This window comes from Symphalangus syndactylus, chromosome 1 (genome assembly GCF_028878055.3).
Source record: "Symphalangus syndactylus isolate Jambi chromosome 1, NHGRI_mSymSyn1-v2.1_pri, whole genome shotgun sequence".
In the NCBI taxonomy this organism is placed as follows: Eukaryota; Metazoa; Chordata; class Mammalia; order Primates; family Hylobatidae; genus Symphalangus; species Symphalangus syndactylus.
In genome coordinates, this window is record NC_072423.2 from 110988259 (window position 1) to 110993465 (window position 5207).

Consider the following 5207-nt stretch of genomic DNA (forward strand, 5'->3'; position numbering starts at 1 on the left):
AAAATTAGCTGGGCGTGGTGGCACATGCCTGTAATCCCAGCTACTTGGGATGCTAAGGCAGGAAAAATCGCTTGAACCCGGGAGGAGGAGGTTGTGGTGAGCCAAGATCGCACCATTGCACTTCAGCCTGGGCAACAAGAGCGAAACACCATCTCAAAAAAAAAAAAAAAGTGGATTAAAACAAAGTTTTATGTAATAACCTAAGATGTTTTAGTAAGTACCCACCATGATTTGCTCTGCGAGAATGTCTTAGGCACAAGTCTTAGCGAGAAATATATGAGATATATGGCCACTTGCTTAGCTAAGTAGATGTAATACTTGCAGATGATAGTAGTACTATCTGGTGGAGCTGATGTGCTTAACAGGAATAGTAAGACTCTGGAAGAAATCCTGAGGTAAACATGGAGACTGTCAAGAACTAGTTAGGTAGAAAACTTTAAATTTGGTTGGGCGCAGTGGCTCACACCTGTAATCCCAGCACTTTGGGAGGCTGAGGTGGGCAGATGCAGATCATGAGGTCAGGAGATTGAGACCATCCTGGCCAACATGGTGAAACCCCATCTCTACTAAAAATACAAAAATTGGCCGGGCGCGGTGGCTCATGCCTATAGTCCCAGCACTTTGGGAGGCCGAGGCAGGTGGATCACGAGGTCAGGAGATCGAGACCATTCTGGCTAACACGGTGAAACCCCGTCTCTACTAAAAACACAAAAAAATATCTGGGCATGGTGGCGGGCACCTGTAATCCCAGCTATTTGGGAGGCTTAGGCAGGCGAATCGCTTAAACCCGGGAGGCGGAGGTTGCAGTGAGCCAAGATCGCGCCATTGCACTCTAGCCTGGGCAACAAGAGTGAAACTCCATCTCCAAAACTAAGTAACTAACTAACTAACTAACTAACCAACTAAATAAATAAATAAACAAAAATTAGGCTGGGTGCAGTGGCTCACACCTATAATCCCAGCACTTTGGGAGGCTGAGGCGGGTGGATCACTTGAGGTCAGGAGTTTGAGATCAGCCTGGCCAACATGGTGAAACCCCATCTCTACTAAAAATACAAAAATTGGCTGGGCACAGTGGCTCACGCCTGTAATCCCAGCACTTTGGGAGGCCGAGGCAGGCGGATCACAAGGTCAAGAGATTGAGACCATCCTGGCCAACATGGTGAAACCCCATCTCTACTAAAAATAAAAAAATTAGCTGGGTGTGGTGGTGCATGCCTGTAGTCCCAGCTACTTGGGAGGCTGAGGCAGAAGAATCGCTTGAACCTGGGAGGTGGAGGTTGCAGTGAGCCGAGATAGTGCCACTGCACTCCAGACTGGGTGACAGAGCAAGACTTCATCTCAAAAAAAAAACAAAACAAAAAACTGGCCAGGCACAGTGGCTCATACCTGTAATCCCAGCACTTTGGGAGGCCGAGATGGGTGAATCACGAGGTCAGGAGTTCGAGACCAGTCTGACCAACATGGTGAAACATGTCTCTACTAAAAATACAAAAATCACAAAAATTTGCTGGGCATGGTGGCGTGCACCTGTAATCCCAGCTACTCTGGAGGCTGAGGCAGGAAAATCGCTTGAACCCGGGAGGCGGAGGTTGCAGTGAGCTGAGATCGTGTCACTGCACTCCAGCCTGGGCAACAGAGCAAGACTCCGTCTCAAAAAAAAAAAAAAAAAGAAAACTTTAAATTTGTCTTCTGGGCGGGGCGTGGTGGCTCATGCCTGTAATGCCAGCACTTTGGGAGGCTGAGTCGGGTGGATCACGAGGTCAGGAGTTCAAGACCAGCCTGGCCAAGATGGTGAAACCCTGTCTCTACCAAAAATACAAAAATTAGCTGGGTGTGATGGTAGGTACCTGTAATCCCAGCCACTCGGAAGGCTGAGTCAGAGAACTACTTGAACCTGGGAGGCAGAGGTTGCAGTGAGCTGAGATGGCACCACTGCACTCTAGCCTGGGTGATAGAGAGAGACTTCATTTGAAAAAAATAAGTAAATTGGCCGGGCGCGGTGGCTCACGCTTGTAATCCCAGCACTTTGGGAGGCTGAGGCGGGCAGATCACGGGGTCAGGAGATCGAGACCACAGTGAAACCCCGTCTCTACTAAAAATACAAAAAAAAAAAAAATTAGCCGGGCGTGGTGGCAGGCGCCTGTAGTCCCAGCTACTCGGAGAGGCTGAGGCAGGAGAATGGCGTGAGCCCGGGAGGCGGAGCTTGCATTGAGCTGAGATAGCGCCACTGCACTCCAGCCTGGGCGACAGAGCAAGACTCCGTCTCAAAAAAAAAAAAGAAAAAAAGAAGTAAATTAATTAAATTAATTTGTCTTCTATGGAGATGAATTTTATAGGGTGTAACTTCAAGTTAATGAAATATAGGCAGGATATTAGCCAGGCATGGTGGCTTATGCCTGTAATCCCAGTACTTTGGGAGGCCAAGATGGGAAAATTGCTTGAGGCCAAGAGTTAGATACCAGTCTTGTTGACATAGCAGAGTGAAACCACCATCTCTAAAAAAAAATAGAAAAAGAAAAAGAAAAAGGAAAGGAACATAGCCAGGACATTTCTGTACCAAGCAGAGAATGTTATATCTTGACTTAAACTCTCCTTCCTTCCGTCCTTCCTCCCTCCCTCCCTCCCTTCCTTCTTCTTTCTTGACTTTCTCCTTCTTCTTGTCCATGATCATGGCTCACTTCAGACTTGATCTTCTGGGCTCAAGTAATTCTTCCTGCTTCAGCCTCTGGAGTAATTGGGATTACAAGGCTGTGCCACCAAGCCCAGCTCACGGCTCAAACTCTTATAGTGTAATAATTAGAGAAAACAACTGTATAAATGATTCTTGCCCTAAGGGAGGGAACTTGGACTTCTGAGCTAATGAGGAGATAAAATACTGAGTGACCTGTGGAGACCTGGAGAGACTCTGTTAAGGAATAGGGTATTTTCTTTTTTTTTTTTTTTTTTTTTTTTTGAGACGGAGTCTTGCTCTGTCACCCAGGCTGGAGTGCAGTGGCGCAATCTCGGCTCACTGCAAGCTCCGCCTCCCGGGTTCACGCCATTCTCCTGCCTCAGCCTCTCCGAGTAGCTGGGACTACAGGCGCCCGCCACCACGCCCGGCTAATTTTTTTGTGTGTTTTTTAGTAGAGACGGGGTTTCACCGTGGTCTCGATCTCCTGACCTCGTGATCCGCCCGCCTCGGCCTCCCAAAGTGCTGGGATTACAAGCGTGAGACACCGCGCCCGGCCGGAATAGGGTATTTTCTTATGTCCTTACCTAAAAGTGGGGGACATGGGGGTGAAAAAGTTTCCCTTAGACTATGTGCAAGAACTTGATAGCCTTATGCAAACCCATCTTCAGTGAAAGGCCACAGCTTTGTCACCATGTCAGTCACAGGCCAGTGTTGTGGAAGCAGGCTACAGGTGGCAGCCATCTGAGACTGGAATAAAAGCCCAGGGGCGGAACTCTACCCTAACTCCAGTGTAGGGCTTAGAGAGGAACAGGACACTGCCCCCAGGTGCTTGTGGAGCAGCAGGGAAAGTCAGAGGAGTGATTTGACTTTTTCTTTCATCCTATTAACTGTTGGGAGAATTAGCCATAAGGCTGTAAAGTGAATTAATTGCTTCAGAAAAAAAAAAAAAAACATGAGCAGTGGTGCCAATCCCTAATTTTACTTTTTAAAACCATCTCTAGGCCGGGCGCGGTGGCTCAAGCTTGTAATCCCAGCACTTTGGGAGGCCAAGGTGGGCAGATCACGAGGTCAGGAGATCGAGACCATCCTGGCTAACACGGTGAAACTCCGTCTCTACTAAAAATACAAAAAATTGGCCGGGTGTGTTGGCGGGCGCCTGTAGTCCCAGCTACTCGGGAGGCTGAGGCAGGAGAATGGTGTGAACCCGGGAGGCGGAGCCTGCAGTGAGCCGAGATCGCGCCGCTGCACTCCAGCCTGGGGGACAGAGCAAGACTCTGTTTAAAAAAAAAAAACCATCTCTAAAAATAAGGGTCTTTTGGGAAAGCCTGTTGTTGACTGTTTTCCTGTTGTTTTTATTGCTTTGCATCTAGGAAATTACAAACAATGATTCTTTGCAATGGCAAATCACCTGGGGAGCTTTTAAAACAATAGTGATGCCTGGCTCCCCAACACTCCACACTACTCTAAATTCAATTAAATCAAAATCTCTAGGGCTGGTGTCCAGGCATTAGTTTTTTTGTTATTGTTTTTGTTTTTTTGTTTGTTTGTTTGTTTGTTTTTTTTATGAGACGGAGTCTTGCTCTGTCACCCAGGCTGGAGTGCAGTGGCGCGATCTCCGCTCACTGCAAGCTCCGCCTCCCGGGTTCACGCCATTCTCCTGCCTCAGCCTCGCCGAGTAGCTGGGACTACAGGCGCCCGCCACCACGCCAGGCTAATTTTTTGTATTTTTTTTAGTAGAGACGGGGTTTCACCGTGGTCTCGATCTCCTGACCTCGTGATCCGCCCGCCTCGGCCTCCCAAAGTGCTGGGATTACAAGCGTGAGCCACCGCGCCCGGTTTGTTATTGTTTTTGAGACAGGGTCTCGCTCTGGTGCTCAGGCTGGAGTGCCGGGCATGATCATGGCTCACCGCAGCCTCGACCTCCTGGGATCCCACTTCAGCCTCCCGAGTAGCTGGGACTACAGGCACGCGCCATCAAGCCTGGCTAGTTTTTGTATTTTTAGTAGAGATGGGGTTTCACTATGTTGGCCAGGCTGGTCTGGAACTGCTGACCTCAAGTGATCCGCCCACCTCGGTCCCCCAAGTGTTGGGATTACAGGCGTGAGCCACCTCGCCCGTCCTAGTTTTTTTTTTTTTTTTTTTAAAGCTTCCCGGCTTATTCTGTGTGCCGTCAGAGTTGAGAACTACCGTTGTAGAGCATTATACTGACACATTGAAACGTGGCTACAAATATGTTTTTAGAAACAATTAGTGCGACTTTTGCGCATGCCCACATCCTTTACAGCCTGTGTGGCTGGGCCCCCTAATGACATTTATCCACTCCCCCAAACTTGCACTGTCCTTCCACAATCAGTGGGAGAAACAATCCTAACGTCCTTTTCTCTCCCTAAAAATGAACTGCTAGCTGGCTCGAACGGAGAGGCCCAGAGTCCAGGTCTGCGGTCTGTGTGGGACTCTAGACTCGGAGGAGGCGCCCAGGCCCCTAGAAGGCGGCGCCGGATGAGGCAATCCCGGACCTGGGTCAGGACATGCC